Below are 18,679 nucleotides of genomic sequence, written 5' to 3' on the forward strand. Positions count from 1 at the left end.
CGCTCCGGGCCGCCATTTTGTAACTCGAATCAACCCCTCAAATCAGATTCGAAAAAAAGGGAGGAAATAAACGCCCGCCTCCACCTATTGCGCAAGCGCCCTGGAGCCTCTGGTGGCAGCCCCTGCTTCCTCGGGCCTCCGGGGCGCAGCGTGGCGCATGCGCAGATCCCGTTGGAAACGGTCGTCAGGTGGGGCGCGCCTTCTCACGCATGCGTAGTCGCAGGCGTCGGCTGTGGCCGCGGGGTGGACACGCAGGACCGCAGTTTACGTGCGTTGGTCACGTGTCGGCCACCGTCCTCTGAGGGCGGTTCGTCATTAGTGAGTGCCTGGGCGCGGGCGGCCTGGAGCCTCGCGAAGGGCTGGGGAGGGAGTGGGCGGCCTCGGAACCACGGGACAGCCTCGTCCCCGTCGCACTCGCGCTCCGTGAGCTTTCTCGACTGCTGCACCTTCCAGCGACCTGACCGCCGGTTAACGGCGGGGAGCAGGAGGATTACAGCATCGACGAGAAGCCCCGGCAGGTCACTCTTCGCTTGTGATTGGGGAATTCGTTCAGAAAAGGAAGATTTTTTACAGCAGTGATTGTTCACTGTTTCTGGGAGCAGGTACGGATCTACTTAGAAAGACCAGGAAAGTTTGAATACGTTTATTCATCGCAAAGTGAGTCTGTGTAATGCAGGATGTTTGAAGCCACCCTGGAAGCGCATCTTCCATGCCCTTGTCAAGACCTGGCTCATCAGAGAATGGGGTGCACAGCTGTCCCCCTTCCCCAAGCGTGGGTGCCGCCCCTGTGGATTCAGCTCACTGCAGGTCAAAAATAGCCAGAACAAAATATTGTCTGAGCTGTATGGAGTTTTTTTTTTCCTTGTCATTATTTCCTGAACAGTACAACTATTTACATAGCATTAACACTATTAACATAAGTTAATCAAGAAGGCATTGAAGGAAGCAGCTGCAGTGGGCACCTCTAGGCTACTTGGAAGGCTGAACCAGGATGGTCACTTGAGCCGAGGATATGGAGGCCAGCCTGGACAGCATAACAAGTTCCGTTTGCCGTCTCAAAAATAAAATATATAGGCCCACATATGTAAATGGGCATCTGAGGATTTTGATATCTGCAGGGGTCCTGGGGCTAAACCCCACCACCACATGTTGACAGTAAAATAAAGGAAAAAGTGGCTCCTACATTGAACATTTAAGAAAATCACTTAGGGCTGGGGGTTTAGCTCTGCCTTGCAAGCAGGCGGTCATGAGTTCAATACCCGGTACCGATAAAAAAAAAAACAAAACTTAACTTTTTTTAGTTTTTATTATGAGACCAGCTCTCCAAGTCGTTGAGTTGCCTAGACTGGAACTTTCCTTCCTTCTGTCTTAGCTTCTCACAGTGCTGGGATTCCAGGTGTGGCCCCCACACCCAGCTTGTACATTTCTACTTTGACAAGACTTTCATGCTTTCCAGGTGACTTGCATAGCATGCTTTGAGCTGCACATTCAAATACTAACCCGAGAATGCTGACTCTGGATTTTCCATCACTGTAACAAAATACCTGAGGTTGGGAAATTATCCAGAGAGAGATACTTTGCTCCCCGTACTGGAGGTTCAAGAGTCTGGCTTCAATGTCTGCTTAGTGCTCACAAGGGCATCCTGGTTGTTGGTGTCATAAAGGCAGGGAGCAATCACATGGCCAGAGCAGGGCTAGACCTTTTTCCTAGCAGTCAACTCTTGAGAGCTAACTTGGGGTCCCACTTAATCTCTTCCAAGGGTGGCTTTCAGAGACCTGATAGTTTCCCATCAGGTCACACCTCTTAAAAGAGCCCACAACAGCACTACCATGTGAGGACCAAGGCAGAACACATCCAAAGTGTATTAACAGCCTGTTTCAAGGAGATGTCTGGGTGGTGTGCTGTCCAGTGTTTCTGCTTTGCTGAACAAACCCTTCAGGATGCTACGTAGCTTGTAGAGCCAGTCACTTATTTCATGGCAGAGGTAGGACTGGAGTCCAGGTGCCACTTCTGTCCACCATGGCCTTCCATGTAGTCTTGCAATAAATACTGAGTATACTGAGTATTATCACTGTTGACTCCATAGGTTCATAGGTTCCCTCTACTCTGACGAAGATGCTCCACTGTCTCTGGAATATTCCTTTATTATCTGTTCTTTTTCTTCCCCTATTTTCCATCACTAAGCTCCCCAAACTCTACCACTATCCTTAATATACAATAGGCATTCAACTATTCACCAAATGAGTAAACTGTTTCCTGCATTAAAGAAACATCGTCCCAAACGGTTTCCACGTTCCTTTCTGACTCATAGCTTGTAGATCAGATTTTTGTCCTGTCTGTGTGAAATTCATTTTTCTCCAAGCTACTTTGCTGCTGCCTTTTGTATTGGTGACTTTTTTTTTAACTTTGAAGTACAATCACTGGTCAACTTGCTGTATGATCTCTAGGTTATTACTGTGTAAGGAGCGTAGCTTGGACTGCCATAGATTCTCTAGTATTCAACATTGAGATGTTAAAATTGCAGTTTTTATACTTGAGGTAATACAATGTTTATCACGTAAGATATAAGCAAAATCACACACTTCTTAATTATACGTTGTAGCACGAGGTGATTGATGCCTTTCTAATGCAAATTTTAGAAGATTTATGAGTGTAAGAGCACTGTGGCTGCCTTGCATGTTACAGGGTGGATTTCAGTTCTTGGGGAGAATGACAGCTTTAAGCCAGCTGTACTCAGAAGAGGAGTTGTACACGATGTCTACTCCACCAACTTTGGCTACTTTCATGTAGTGAGACTCTTGTCCCTCATTTTATGAGACTGTCACCATAATCTGCCACTATAGTTAGCCAGTTTTTCTTAAATTTGCCTTTTAAAAATCTCTTTCATGGGCTGGGGATTTAGCTCAGTGGCACAGCGCCTGCCGGGAAAGCACAAGATCTTGAGTTCAATTCCTGAAACAAAAAAAAAAAAGAAAAGAAAAGAAAAAAATCCACTGTAAAAATTCCTCTCAACTTGCTTAGTCCCTAAGAGACAAAGGATATTTATAGTTACCTAGCTGGGTTATTTTCAAATTCCTGTTCAGTAAATAAATATCCAGCCAGGTGTGCTGGTGAACACTTGCAATCTCAGCATTTGGGAGGCTGAGGCTGGAGGATGGTTGCAAGTTCAAGGCCAGCCTGAGTGACATAGTGAGTTCAAGGCCAGCCTCAATTGTACAGTGAGGCCCTGTCTCAAAAACACCTGCAAGTAAGAGGGTCAATATCCAGATATGCTGGTTTACTAGCTCAGGGCTCAGCGATGGAATACCTTCCTGGCATTTGTCAGGTCCTGAGTTCTATGCCTGGCATCAGAGGCACACCAGAAATGTAATGAGGTAGTGGAGGTGTGGAGATGGAATTGTGTGTTCCTTTCTGCTACCAAAATTCTGTAACAGTGGCTGCATTCATATTTTTGTCTTATTCCAATTGGGATATGTAACATTCAGAGCTATTGTATTTTGAAAGCTGAAAGGGCCCAGACTTTGAAATAGTGTCTTGGGTGGTTTTTTTTTTTTTTTTTTTTTTTTTTTTTTTTTTGTATTCTACTTATTATAAAATTTTCAAAACATGCAGAAAAATCAACTATATTATAATTATATGTGAGTAAAGCTATGCCCTCCCGTAAACTGGGCTCCGCCATGGGTATTGGAGGAAACCACTCAGCAAGAGGACAAAGTTTGCTCTCTTGCAAACTAGGATCCACCATGGGGACAGGGAGGCGACTGCTCAGCAAGTGGACTGCATGCCATCCCGTGAGCCAGCCCGTACACGGGCAGGGAATCCAAAAGAGCACACCTGCCCCTCCCCCTCTAAAGAAACTGGCTGACTCGGAGGAAGCAGGGTAAGATAGCAACTAAGGTGAAAGGAATTGCTTGATCTTTAAGTTGACTTTGTAGGCCTGGAGCTGGTGGTCTGGGCATCTGTTTGGAGGACAGCAATGTCCTTTGTGGCAACTGTGGGGGATTTCCTTCTGCCTTTTTTTTCATTTTAAAGGGAGTAAAATTAAACACAACAAAACAGAACAAAATAGGACAGAGGAAAGCAATGTAAGAGAGATAAATTTCAAAGCTAGACGACCTGAGATCTTCACTATCTATCCTACTGTCTCGTTTTCTTCCAAATAGTTGTCCATGTCTTCCAACACAGAGAATTTATACAAAACAACATAGTATAAAGCTGATCTGAACAGAATGAGGAAGACGATTTAGGTCTTCAAAACCAGACAATAGGGAAGTCACTAAGGCTGTCATAGAGTCTCTCATTCTCTTCAAAATAGCTGTCCACACTTCCATGTATATTGAAGTTCAACAAAACAAAACAGGCAGGGGGGAGGGGCTGCTTGGTTTCCCAGTGCTCCAGGTCCCAGCTTGGTTCGGGTCCCAGTAAACGCTGGAGGCTCCCATCCTGGGCCGCCATAGCCTGTCACACAGCCACTCACCAGGGTGGGGAAGCGTTGCTTCCAGCTGTTTCTTTCTAATGAATTAACGGTTTCACTGCCCAAGTTCTGAAATGGCCAAAAGATCATTGAAAGACGTCTCTTTAGGCTCCTGCTTGAAACCAACAGCATCAGGAAGATGCTGGCCTTGATTCAGGGCCAGTGTGTCTTGCTTTTTTTTGTTTGCTTGCTTGCTTGTTTTAAAGTGAAAGCTAAATGAATCTTGTGGATTAAACAATAAACTTCTAACTTTAAAACATTAACCACCATTGTGACACTATTGTGGCTGTGATCAAAGTCAGGTCCTATGTGACTCAGAAGGCTCAACTCCAGTTGACTCTTATAAAGATATTACAAGATGATAATGGTGAATTCCAGCTGTCTTTGGGCCTCTGTTGTTGGAGGCTGGAACCTCGAGACTGAGTCGTCCTCGCCTCGGACTGACTCGAAGACGCTGGGCAGGAGGAAGCCCAAGGAACCACACTGTGTGCCTGACACTCTGCCTTCAGCGGAGCAGCAGGGCTTCCCAGTTCCTGTCTCTGGGTTTGGCTTCTCAAAAGGGCGCCCTGGGAGGAGCCACGACATTCCCTGCACTCCTCCAGCATCTGCAGGGGCACCTTTGAGCTGCCCGTGGGCTTTACACCATGTAAAGCGCACAGGAAGGGCCTAGTGAGTGGCCCTGGCGTTAACACTGCAGCCTCTGTTTTTAAATTCTTGCAGCCTTTTCTCACCTGAACATTTCAAAAGCGTTTGATCATTCTTTCCAGTGCTAATATTTCTGATGCCTTTTAAAAACATTTTGTTGACTGGTAATGAAATGGTAATGAAATGCTAATTCACTTTGCCTTTCTTCCCAACCTGGTGTATCAGGAGCATTCATTCAGAAGTTTTGGTTTTCATACTGCCAGGACACCAAAGCACTGAGTTCCTGTGATTCTGACTGAAAGCAAAGCCCTGTGATGTTTCCAGCAGGACCGTTTTGCGGTGCGTTTGACTCATGGTTGCGGATTTGGAGACGTTGCCCGGGTCAGCAGCTCCCCTTCCTCACGGATTCTGGACAGGCTCTCTTCCAATCCAGACACACGGCTTAATGACAAGGAACCGTCAAATGTGGAGTCGTTCAGTTTCCTGTCTTAGCTCTTTCCTCCTCGCCGGGACACAATACTCGGCACAGATTATAAAGCAGGGGAGTTTTATTTTGGCTCCTGGTGATAGCCCATGCTCCCCTGGCTCTTTTCAGAACCCGGACGGATAATCGTGCAGCAGCCAGGAGAAGACCCTGGCTCAGTCTCTTCAGATCTCCGCTGCTGTTTGAAATGTGTCGAAATCCCAGCCCGCTCTCCTGGCACTTGCAGTCTGGGTTGAGTACAGACAGTCCCTGCTGACTTGAACACAGTTGCTATGGTCTGGATCTAAAACGGCCCACAAAGCCTCCTGTGCTTGGAAGTGATTGGCTTTTGGGGGACACTACAGTACAGCTGACCCGCTGCTCGGAGGTGCTCTTCATCCTGCTCCCCAAAACATTTGACGTAATATCAGTTACCTTAGTCACAGTAGCTTTGTAGTACTCTGTTTGTTCTTTCGTGCACATGTTACAGCTTGGTGCTCTCCTGGAAGCTCAATGGAGGTTTTGTGTGAAATTGTAGTTGATATTGATATGTGATACTAGTTTGCGGGACAATTTGCACTTTTAAAATGTCAGGTTTTTCTCATCCATTTGTATTACTATAACAGTTTTCTAATTTTTAGTCTCCGGTGCATTAATTGCTGCTCTGGTCTTTATCATTTCCTCTCTCATACAAACTTTGGACTCAGCCTGGTATTGTTTTTCCAGAAGTTTGAAGTTCAACATGAAGTTGTTTTGTTTTGTACCAGGGGTCAAACTCACAGCCTTGCGTTTGCCAGGCAGGTGCTTGTGGTGCTGAGCTAAATTCCCGGCCCCTGGAGCTGTTTATTTGAACTTGGAGTTTTCCCAACATGGATATTCACTGACTGCTACGCGTCTCCCTTGTACGACTGCGTTCATTGTGTCCTGTGGGCTCCAGTGTGTTGAACCATCATTATCATGTACTTACAGAAACTGATTTTTCTTTAATTTCATTTGTGACCCATTGATTGTTCAGGAGGGTGCTATTTAATTTCCATGTGTTTATGAACTTCCTGTGGTCTCTTGCCATTGATTTCCAATTTCATTGCACTATGATCTGATAATCTGTGTGGATAATTTCAATTCCTCTGTATTAAGCACATTCTAGGAGCTGGCATATGGTCTATCAAGTAGTTTTATAATTTTTAACATAAATATTTTACACATCTTTACTTTGGTACATTCCTAGGTGCCTTAAATACTTCTGCGGGGTTGTTTTGTTTGTTTGTTTTGGTAGCGGGGATTGAACCGGGCCTCACGGGTACTGGGAAGGTGCTGAGCACCTGAGCGGCGTCCCCCCCTTTGCCGTTGTCCTCACTATTTCAGACAGGGTCTCAGTGAGTGTCTCGGGCTGGCCTTGAACTTGCTATCCTCCTGCCTTAGCCTCTTCCGTAGATGGGATTACAGGTGCGGGCCAGGTCCCCAGCTACCTTTTAGGTGTCTAGAAGTTAGTTTTCTACCACTTACTGTGGGTACATAGGTGCATGATGACTTTGGATACTGATCTTATATCTTGCAGCCATCTGTCTTTGAATTCCTTGATTTTTCATGTTAGAGTCTTCTGTAAATAATGACAGTTATGTGTGTGTGCATGCGTGTGTGTGTGTGTGTGTGTGTGTGTGTGTGCGCACAGGTGTGGTCCCACAGTGCACTGAGAGTGCATGGGGTGGCTTACCAGATGCGATGGTAACAAGATGTGTGTGTGTATTTATGTATTTGTGGCGGGGAGGCCTGAGCTAAAGGCCTTCACACTGGGCTGCACCCCAGCCTGTTTCTCCTTGTGTATTTTGAGGCCGGGTCTCACTAAGTGGCCCAGAGGAAGGCTGACCGTGCCAGGGGTGCAGCTCAGGCAAAGTGCTTGGCTGGTGCACGTGAGGCCCTGGTCTAGCATAACAACAAAAAGGCTACTTTACTTAGGAAGCTACAACCAAAACGTGGGTTCTGGGAAGAACAGGCTTAGCCCATTCGGGCTTCAGTGCGTTGGTAGTGATCTTGGCTTTCTCAGTGTCATAGGCAGTGACACCCGTGCCCCACACTGCATTCAGGCCACAGCATTCTGCATGTCTTGGAAGATGGTTTCAAACAGGTGTTCTGGGGCTATTGTGGGACCCTCCTCAAGGGTCACATGCTTGCTCCTGCTTATAAACTGTGTCTCAGAAAGGCATCGGTCCAGCGCCCCAAACCCTGGTGTCCTGTGCTCTTAACAGCCCGGGGTCAGCACCCTTTACATCTTTTCTGCAAAAGGCATGTCGTTAACTTGCATGAGAGCCCCCTCTTCTGTTGACAGGCTCCTGCACAGCCTTCACGACCCAGCCTGTGCCAGCTGCTGCCACTGCTGCAGAGCTGGGCTCCTATGTGTTCATCCCCCCCCCCCCCCCGCCGAGTTCCCACAAACCAAAGTGGGCCGCAGGGGATTTATTCTAATTTAGGACTTGTGTGGGAATCTTACAAAATCCACAAAGACCAGAGATCCCCCCGCTGAACCGCACATTCGCATACCTGGCTTCTTGTATGGTCTCCAATTAGAGGTCGAACGGGTCCTCTTAATTCCAAGTCTGCTCTGCAATATCTCCTGTGACTCTGCCTGCTGTCTGCCTCTCCCAAACTCTCCCCATCTGGGTGATCTGCACACATCTACTCTTAGGGTAGAACCGATCCCCAAGACGTCAATTGGCTCTCTGTCCAAGACACACGTCCCCAGGCTAGCCATGTGGTGGTTAACTTTCTGTGTCAGCTTGGCTACTGGTATCTGGATACTTGAATAAACACCAGCCCAGATGACTCTGTGAAGGCATTCTTTTAAGGGAGAGGTTAATGTTGAAATGTACAGACTATAAGCAAAACTAATAATACACGTGGGCCTCATGCAATGAGTTGAAGACCTAAAGATCGAAAACAGTCTTCTCTGAGAAAAGGAATTTTTCTAACAGCTCACCCCTGAACACCAACTTCAACCCTTCCTGGGCCTTCGGCCTGTAGCTTACACTGCAGATTTTGGGACTTGTCAGCTTCCACAGTTGTGTGAGCCAGTTTCTTAAAATAAACTTCTCTTTAGAGAAAAGAAGGGATACTCACAGCAAGTGTAGTGTTTGTTTCTCTAACTGGCCATGTGGTCATAACCAGCCCTCAAACTGCCTCCTTCCTCTGTCCTTCCTTAATCTTTGTCTTCCACAAGCATCTCAGCGGGCAGTGGTTCTCCACCTGGTGGGATGACCCAAACCTTCACTTAGACAGGGCCCTGGCTGCTCACTGTCCTGCCTGGGCTGGACGGTCCTCGCTCTCCATTGACTGTCACCCGGGCATGGTACTAAGGAACTCCTCGAGCTTCTAAATGTGTCTCTACACACAAGATGGACAGGCGAAGAAATTGAGACTCTGTCCTTGTCACTTTGAGCATTAGTGACTGCAACTCTCTTCACAGCTTCATCTGTGGTGTCTTTCTCTTTTATTGTGGTAACACAGACATAACATAAAATTTGCTAGTTTAACCTAAGTGCATAATGATGTAATGTATTCACTCTGCACTGTCACCAACACCACCCATCTCTAGAACTTTTCCATTTACCCAAAGTGAAGCTTCCTACTCGTGGAGCAGCTCCCTCTTCCTGTCCCTTCCAGCCCCTGGCAACTGCCCTGCTATGTTCTGACTCCATGAATGTCTGCTTCCCTATCATGCAGTCCTCGGATACTGGAATCACGTACTGTTTGTCCTCTGGAGTCTGGCTGATTTCATGTAGCAGAATGTCTGGAGTTATCCCAGTTCTGGCATGTGTCAACATTTTCTTCCTGTTTACGGCCATTGTATGCTTAGATTCCTTTTGTTTATCCATTCATCTGCCCATGGGAAGTTGAGTGGCTTCTGCCTTTGGGCTGTTATGGATAATTCTGCTATGAATATGGACATACAAATATGTTTGAGACCCTGCTTTCAGTGATTTCTGCATATTCACAGAAGCGGAATTGCTGGATCATGTGATAATTTTAATTTTATATTTAAGTTTTTGAGGGACTGTCATACTCTTCCCATAACAGTTTCTCCATATCCTTGCCAAACACTTATTTCTCTTTTTGTTGTTTTTTTAATAGTAGCCATTCTAATGGTAAAAGGGAAAAACTGTAAAAAAGAAATCATTTTTTAAAAATTTGCTCTCTATAGCTGCTTCCTGACATTGTAATTACTTTTTTGTTGCCTGTAACCACAAGAGTGTAACCCACCATGCAGGATGCCTGATGCACCACTCTACCAAGCTTCGTGAACTGATGACCATTAACCTACCCTTGTAACTGATGAACTCACCCTGCCAGCTGGTCAGAAGGACTGCCAAGCTGTCCTGTCTCACCTTTGTACCTTCTTTGTACTTCCTGCCTGTGCATCATTACAAGCCGTGGAACACCAGAGATCAGGGCCTGATAATGTGGGAATGATCCTGATCAGTGCCCATTGATGTAAATAAATCTGCCTCCAAATTCTGGAGTCTTTTCAGTGTTTCTGCTGCCATTACACCTGGTGCATTGGCCAGGAAGATGGGCCACGCTGACCTCCTTGGCCTCCAGTGGTAGCCCCTGCAGACGGGGCAAGGACCTCTTCAGTTCCTGATGGGAAGGTGCACCCTCAGGATTTCTCAAGTCCCCTTGGAAGTCTGGAGGAAGAGTCCTGGCTTCTGACTCGAGTGGTTCACATTGGATCCCAAAAGGAGAAGGATGCAGTCTCTCTGCCTGCCTGCCTGCTTGCCTGCCTGATTCTGATAATTGCCCTGGTGGCACCCAAGTCAGTCAGTGGGTCAGTCCTACTTACTTTGAGCAGAAGGAGAGCGTGATCAACTCTTGTTAGTTGAGGCCACCCTCGAGGGAAGGGGTTGGAGTGTTTATCATCTGGGTGTCTGCTGAGTGATTGTGTGAGTCAGGGCATGGATAGTGTAAGCTGCAGGCTGCTCCGTCTGTGCACCAGTACTGGGCACACTGGTCAGGGTGGCTGAGTGGACCCGCAGTTCCATGACGATTGACAAGTGACGTAATGGAGGCCTCGCACCCTCCTTAGCTCAGTTACAACTCAGTCCCCAAGAGGGACACAGCCAGTGGGGCACCTGAACTGCCACTCTCTAGTGGGTACTCAGCCTTTGTTGCTCCCAGGGAAACGGTTTAGACTGTTAAACCGCTAAAATACACCTCTTCTTCTGTGAAGCCGCTTCAAGGTCCCTGAGCTGCCAGTGCCACTGCAGCTGCCCCCTGTGTACACAGCCTCAGTCTTCTGCCATGCACGCCTGCCGGGGCACTCCCTGGACCTACCAGTGCCCTCTTCTGCCTTCAGTTGGCTCCTCTCAGCCAGCTCTTCTTTGCAAGTAACCTAGAATCAACCTACCAGAGGTTCAAACAGTGGTTTGTCCTCTTTGGAGAAGCCCTCGCAGCTGATCTCACTAATTCCCCAGAATGACACCCAAGATGCCTGCTGGAAAGACACAATATCTGGCAGAAGCTGGTTACCAAAACAAAACAACAACAACAACTGCACAGATTTCTGAGAGCTGCTGGCTTCTATAAAATCTGGATCCTCGAGTTCACAAAAAGAATGATGCGTAATCAGAGTGTCAGCCCCTGGAGTTCCAGGTGGCCTAGCTGTGCAAATACTCGGCCACTGTCCTTCTGATCAAAGAAGCTGACAAACTGACTTTACACCAAGACCTAATTGTCCAGGTGCCACATGCTGTGCTGGACCTCACCCAGTACCAAGGGCTCTTAGCCAAAAATACCCACCTGTCTCTTTCATGTATCTGCCCATAGAGCTGAGCCCAACAGACCACGACCACCCGACACTCTCTAATAAACTGCTCTTGAATAGTCAAACTTTAAAAAGTAACCCTGTGGACAGATGCTGGGTACACCTTGTTTACAGATGGAAGCAGATGTGCTAGGAATGGAGTCCAACCGGCTGGAGATGCTGTGCTCACCTTGAACAAAGCTCTTTTGGCCAAAGCTCTCCTGTACTGCTTCCTGCTCTGTTTGGAAACCTGCCACCAAAGCAAAATCATTCATTCTGAGGCCTACGCCCACTCTGGGGATCCAATTGACTGAACCATCATCCCCAGCCAGAAACTTTACCCAGAATTCCTGGAAGATCAGAGCCAGACCCGCCCCACCATTGTTGTGTTGTTCTGTAAGTTCAAGCTGCAGTGCTGTCACCTGTACCCCTGAAACCAGCTCAGATGTCAGCGTCTGTGTGACCAGTGCTGACCTCACACATTATAGTGGACTCTCCCCATTTAAAGATATAGAGACAGATCACACAGAAATAAGACATAAAATTACATACAACTGGTAAGCACTTAAAAGACCAGCTATATCTAGAGATACTCCTGCACACACAGTTAACCCAAGTACATATTAACTACCTCTGCAAGTTTCAGAAATCCAGCCTTAGCTCCATTAAAAAACTTACCTGAACAGCTCCTTCAGGGCTAACTTTAAAGGCACAGTGTACCCCAACCCCTGCTCCTGTCACCCTGGATACCCACAAGTCAATGCACGACTGAAGCCTGAGGACAGCATTCATGGGATTCCAAGTGTCATTGCTTGTCCCAGTTCTCTCTCATATGTACTAGCTCTACACTTTTTTTCTTTTTCTTTTGGTACCAGCAGTCAAACTCACAACTGCATATTTGGCAGGCAGGCACGCTGCTGGGCTAAACCCCCAATCCTTCCCATATGTGCTTGATACTGTGTTACTCAGCTTGGTTCTCGCTCCCTAGCCTCCTCCTGACTGTAATCTTTGCCTTGGCTCTGTGGACAGTTGCCCCAGAGAAGCAAAGGGCAACCAGTAAGGTTCTTTCCTTACTCCGTATGGTTTTGAGTCAGACTTTTTATTTTATTTTATTTAGGTACCAGGGATCGAACTCATGACCCTGTGCTTTCCAGGCAGGCACTTACACTGCTGAGCTAAATCCTTGGCCCCAGGTTTGTTATTTTAACTAGTCTTCCTCATCTAAAACACCTAGGGCTATCAGTTATAATTAGAAAATGTTTGTTGTTACTAATGTGCTGACACTTACTGTTGGGGTCCAGGTTCTGGCTGTTTAATTCAGCCATGGGAAATCAGACCGCCACCACCTGAGCCCTGTTGAGTTTCACCTGGTAAAAATGGACTCCTGGGAGGTAACTCAGTCCAAAGTCTCAGTGGACAAGGCCCAGTTATTCTCAGACGTGGTCTTTGCCAAATTATTACCATTGCAGACACATGGACGTCCACTGTCCTGAGGACCCAGGAGGAATCCGCTGTGTCAGCCTTTGGTTTCTGTCTGTGCCCTGGAGACAAACTGGACACGCGGGCTGCAGAGCCAGAGTGGAATCTGGCTGCCCCTCCTGGGAGTGTGTCCACAGCCGCCTATCGAGGGGGCCCAAGGGTGATAGAAACAGGGCAGCGTAAGGTCACCCCTCAGGGAGCTGGACAAGAACAACCAAGAGGAGCTCGTGGTGCCCGCGAGAAAACTGCTGTTTCTGCGCTAAAGTCTGGAACAGTCCAGCAAGGCTGCAACAGTTACAGGAGAGCTAAATACCCGGCTCGAGGACGAGAGCAGAAGCGGATGATTGCAGGCCTAGTGACCGGGACCTTTGGGGACTCCTGCAGCCCTGGCTAACCCTCCTGGTAGGGCCCTGCCTGACTAATCGGATTATCTAAGAGCCCCCCTCCTCATGCAGCTCCAGATAAGGAGAACAGCCCAGCACTGCAGAAGGTTTTCGGAGTCACGACAAGAAGGGGACTGAGAGAGAAAAACTGTAAAGAGAAATCGTTCTTTAAAAACTTTGTTCTTTGAGACCGCCTAGCTCTGAAGCTGCTTCGGGGCTTGTAATTACCGTCGTGGCCCCTGTAACCACGAGGGTGTAACCGGACATGCAGGAAGCCCGCCTGCACCACTGTGCCGCGCTGCGTGCACTGATGACCGTTAACCTACCCTTGTACCCATGAGCCCACCCTGCCGGCGGTCAGAAGGACTGCCCCGCTGTCCTGTCCCCCTTCGTACCTCCTGCTGTGTGTCATGTAAAAGCTCCGGACCACCAGAGATCGGGGTCTGATATTCTGGGAATGATCCCCATCAATACCTGTTGATGTAAATAAATCCACCTCCAAATCTGGGCGTCATTTCAGTGTTTCTGCTCGCCATTACAGTGGGTGGAAAGTGGCTCTTTCTTGTGCTTCTTCAAACAAAATGTCTATTTGTCTGACATTACCTTACCAGCTCTCTCTCAGTGAATTTCCTTGGTATATATTTTCCCATCTTTTTACCTTTTCTATCACCTAATATTTTAGAGAAGCTGTTCAGAAACAGTAAATTACAAATTCTTTTCCTTTTTTATACTAACTCTAAAGTTCTTGAGTTTTTCTAAGCTGGGAATTTCAGTTTGCACATATTTATTATCGTAATAGATATATTTAAGTTAATTTTGGCATGCTATTTTTATTTTCTACCTCTCCTGCTTTTAAAAAGTTAAAAAAATTCTTATCCTCGTCAGGAGGTTATCTTCCACCCACTTACTAGCCTTCTGCGGTTGTAAAGTCATAATCTCTAGTTTCACTCTTTGTAATTTATCTTGAAACTTTAACAAGTACACTTTATGAACTCTACCTTTCGCTTTCTGTATAGGGCCCCACGTTTTAGCCCCAGTTCCTTTTCTCCTGCTTGTGGGCTTGCGATTGTTGAATATTCTCCCTTCCTCAGCCCCAGTTAGTCTTCATCACAAGGTGGTTTTATTTCTTCACTATGTCTTCGGATTCTTTTCTTGTGTGGGAAGCGTTCCTAGCATGGCGCTCTGGCCTGTCTCTCTCCCCTTTGGAAGGGGAAAGAAACCCTGGGTACTCCTGTCTCTTTTCCAGTAGCACGTTTCTCTCAGGAAGAAAATATTTGATTTTCCTCCTCTGAGGTTTAAATTTTTTTTTAAGTGCAAGTTCCCACATGCTTGGCCCTGGGAGGGCGGCTCCAGGGATGAGCTCCCCTGTGACGGGCTGGGTAAACTGGCCTAATTTTGGAGATCAGTATTGAGAAATGGAGTTGCCTGGAGATAGGTGACACTTTCCCGTGTTCGTTTTGTCAGTAATAGTTTGTCCTTTTCTGGGTCTTTTTTTTCTTTTTTCAATCGGTACCAGGAAACGAACTTACGACTGCCTGCTTGCAAGGCAGGCGCTTATGCCGCTGAGCTAAATCCCCAGCCCCCTTTTCTGGGTCTTCCTGCATTTGCGTGTTTCGTAATCCCTTTGTAGCTCACATGTGAAAACACTATTTTACCGCGTCTTCCTTGAGCTGTTTAAGGCTCTCCCTCCTTTTTCTCTGCTCACCTTATTTTTTGGCTTCCCAGACTCCTTTGGGGATAACGGTCCTTCCTGAAGTTATCTGTCGCTTGCTTCTTCGGAGAGGACTGGTGGCTGCTAGCATTTTCAGTCTCATTTGCCTTATTTTGTCTAGAAGTCAATTTTATGGGGTGAGCAGTCCGAGGCCACCGCTCCCCCTGGAAGACAGAGCCGCACACTCCAGGGCTCTTATTCCTGCTGCTCAGAAATCAGACCAGAACACACTCACCGTGTCTTCTAAAATACATTTTCTTCCCGGTTACTTTTAAAGTTTGTTGAATGTTAGGGGTTGTTAAAAATGCTTTTATATATCTTTTGTTTTAGATTCTGCAGTTTCACTGAGACATTTGAAGGTATCAGTTGTTTAAAAATACAAATTACAATTCACTGAGGACTCTGAGTGCTGTTTCTGTCATTAAATGTGGACAGTCCCCTCCTCTCCCTCTCCTGTCTCCTTCTGGAAACTCTTCCACTCCCCCCTCTGCATTTCTCCCCTTCTATACCGCCCCTTCTGCTTTCCTCCCCTGTCCTCTCCTCCCTCCGCTCCCCCTCCCCCTCCTCCCTTTCTTCTTCCCCCCACATCTTTCCCCTCCCCCTCCCCCTCCCCTCCCCTCCCCCCCCAGGTCCTCGACCCCTGAGCCACTCCTCCAGCTCCTTTCTCTGCTTCTTATATTTTCCATCTGTTTTTCAGTCTCTGTTGCTTTCTGAATAATTTCTTCAGTCCTGCTCTCCAGTTTAGTAATTCTTTCCTCAGCTATATCTAACTGGCTGTTTAGTCTACCAATAACAGTCAAGATTTTTTTGTTTGGTTTTGTTTGGTTTGGTACCAGGATTGAACTCACAACCTTGCACTTGCCAGGCATTGTGCTTATGCCGCTGAGCTAAATCCCCAACCCAGCAGTCAAGCTTTACGCTTTTGTTTCTAGAAGTTTTAATTGACTCAGACCTTTTTTAAAATAATTTATTGGGGTTTTTTTTTGTTCATGCAACAATATGATTTGATTTGATTTTTGGTCTTTTTGAGACAGGGTCTCACTATGCATTTCAGGCTGGCTTTGAGCTCACTCTGTAGCCCAGGCTGGTCTCAAACTTGCAGTGATCCTCCTGCCTCAGCCTCCCGAGTGCTGGAATTACAGGTGTGCACCTCCATACCCGGCTTGTTAATTTCTTGGGGTTTTTTTTACTCATATGTGTAATCCTCTCTTTAAAAATACGTCAGGTCACTTACTTACGTTCTGCCTTGGATGATTTTAAGAATGTGCTGCCTTTGCTCCAATCACTTATCCCTTCAACCTGCTTTTGTTGAAAGTTCAGGCTTCTTGAACCTCTGCACGTAGAAGTTCTCTAAGCACTGGCTAAGACTAGATATTTTGTATTAATTTTTATTTAGTTATCTACTTTTGCGTTTTTGAGACAAGGTCTTGCTACGCAGCCCAGGCTGGCCTTGAACTCCTGGTTATCCTCCTGCCTCAGTCTCCCCAGCTCTGGAATTACAGCCCAACTTCGGAGGGGGATGTTTAATTTGCTGTCAGACTCCCGGGGCTCCGTGCAGCTGGGACTAGGCTGGATCAAACACCAGTGTGCGGTTTTCTTGACAGTGCAGGTGGTGCTGACCAGAGCCACCAGCTCGTTGATCATTGACTCGATTCTGGTCCCCTAAGCTGGCTCTGCAAAGGTCCTCGTGGCTTGAGAGGACAGTCCAGTTCCTATGGGATAATTACTGCGTGCTGGGTGCGCCCCAGAGCTGGGCAGGGGTCTGACTCACAGTTTAAGTGATGACGGAGGGGGACATAACATGCAGGCAGTGATGTTGGGCTTTGTCCTGCTCTTTGTTACCCATTGGGCCTCTTTGGCACAAATGGGGGAGCGTGGCTTTCTTCCTCCTTAAAGCAAAAACAGCTTTTTTGAGATGCTGCCTGCCTCAGAAGAAGACGTAAACATGGCTTTAATGGGCGGTCCCTCTGGCCCCTGTGGCTGCCCAGTCTGGAGAGGCTGCATCCTGGGTCCCTGTCACACTGAGTTCTGAGGTTCTGGGATCCTTTGGGGGAGGGCAGGGAACGGGCACACTCTGCATAAGGAGTGGGCTGGGGGTAAGGCCCAGGAGCAATGTCCCTCATGCCCTCGTCCCCTTGGCATCTGTCTCAAGGCCAGGTGGCTCCTGGCCTAAGGACGTTCCTTCCTCCCAGGATTCCTGCTCCCTCCCTGTTCCTGGCGTTGTAGAATTCCTTGTTCTTTTTCACCAGGCTTGCTGAGCATTTGAGGAGACTTTATTTTAAAGTCTTTTTGGGAAGACTGTCAGGGCAAGTTGACCTCCTTTCTGCTGAACCGGAAGTGGCCTGCAGGGCTCTCGGTTCTGTGCGGCTGTGCAGAGACGCAGGCCCCTCTCTGTCCTGGTAATCGGACCTGCTTTTATGACTGTGGCCGGCTCCATGGAGCAGCTGTTTCTCTCCTTAGAATTCCCATATCAGGGAAGTAAACGAAACAAAAGGAGCCAGTGTTAGTCCTTTGGCACACACTGGTTGCAGCAGCCGGGACGCCCTTGTAAGTGCTTTGTAAATAATAAGCCTCAGCCCTGGCTTCTCATTTGTCCCACAGGTCTGGTGCTGCTCCTGGATGGTGCTTCAGTGGGCCGGGGAGCTGGACTTCAAGTCCTCTTTTATTGGTTCTCTTCGTATATTACATACGTGCTTCGGTGGGATGAGATTGCTATGAATGGAACATTGGTGTCCTCGACCCATCAACTCAAACGACAGCATCCCCGGGGTGATGGCAGTAGGGCCTTTCAGGGGGTGATTATGTCAGGAGACAGAGCCATCGGCTGGGGTGAATGTCCTTGCGAGAGCTTGCGCCTTCTTTCTGTCTCTACGCACACACGGCAAGGGCTGGGCGGTCTACAAGCCTGGCTGTGGTCAGGCACCAACCCACTGGCCTTGTGAGCTAGGATCTCTGAGGCTCCGGAACGGTGAGAAATAAATGCTTGTTGTTTCAGTCCTCCGTCCTTGGTGTCCAGTTACAGCAGCCCAAACTAGCACCAGATGTCGTGCGTCCTAAGAAATTTTGCTTCAAGTGGGACGCTCTTGAGTTACCCCACTGTGTGTGGAATTAACAGCTGATGATATTTTGGGGCAGCTCCTATCATTAATGTCTTGGTCAAAACAGTGCTAGGCTCAGTCAGATGTGATAGTACACGCCTGTAGTCCCAGCACTTGGGAGGCCGAAGCAGGAGGATCACTGCACTGAGTTGGAGGCCAGAACTGCACAGCGAGACTCAGTGCCCATCTCATAACTTCTGTGTTTGACTTGCCAGGATGGAGGGCAAGATGGACTTGTGTCTGGTGGCCGCTCTGAGCTGCCTTGCGTGCTGCACCCTGAGGACAGCGGGGAACCCAGGGCCCCACGCAGCAGGCCACGGGGTCCTCTGGGCAGCCGGGGCTTGGAGATGCCACGCCGGCTCCAAGGCTTTGCAAATCATCCTAACAAACCTACTAGAGGCAAAACCATGAAGTATAAAATAATCAAGTACGAAGTCAGAATGGGGGGCGAGATCCCTGAGGCTTCATGTTTTCAGCATCCTTTAAAGGTGCTGCTGATTGCCTTGCTCAGAATTCAGGACTTTGAGAAAAAAGTGTCCCTTTGCCAGAAAATGTTAAATAAAAAAATGTGTGTGTGGAGGTATACGTGTGTGTGTGTTTGTGTAGTTTTCCTTTTTTTTTTTTTTTCCTTA

General features: G+C 47.6%; 1 long non-coding RNA gene and 1 other non-coding gene across 2 annotated transcripts; one reads left to right on the forward strand and one right to left on the reverse strand.

The window, feature by feature from the left end:
* The first annotated feature begins 108 nt into the window (after nt 1-108).
* LOC111756297 (uncharacterized) lies at nt 109-6,793 on the forward strand. The gene is made up of 2 exons (XR_002790789.2): nt 109-602; nt 5,345-6,793. It is a non-coding gene; the product is annotated as an uncharacterized LOC111756297 (long non-coding RNA).
* On the reverse strand, nt 4,501-4,637 carry LOC111756299 (small nucleolar RNA SNORA2/SNORA34 family). The gene has a single exon (XR_002790791.1). It is a non-coding gene; the product is annotated as a small nucleolar RNA SNORA2/SNORA34 family (small nucleolar RNA).
* Nucleotides 6,794-18,679: the final 11,886 nt, after the last annotated feature.

This window comes from Cavia porcellus, unplaced genomic scaffold (assembly GCF_034190915.1).
Source record: "Cavia porcellus strain 051 isolate PalLab524CR breed Dunkin Hartley unplaced genomic scaffold, mCavPor4.1 scaffold_40, whole genome shotgun sequence".
In the NCBI taxonomy this organism is placed as follows: Eukaryota; Metazoa; Chordata; class Mammalia; order Rodentia; family Caviidae; genus Cavia; species Cavia porcellus.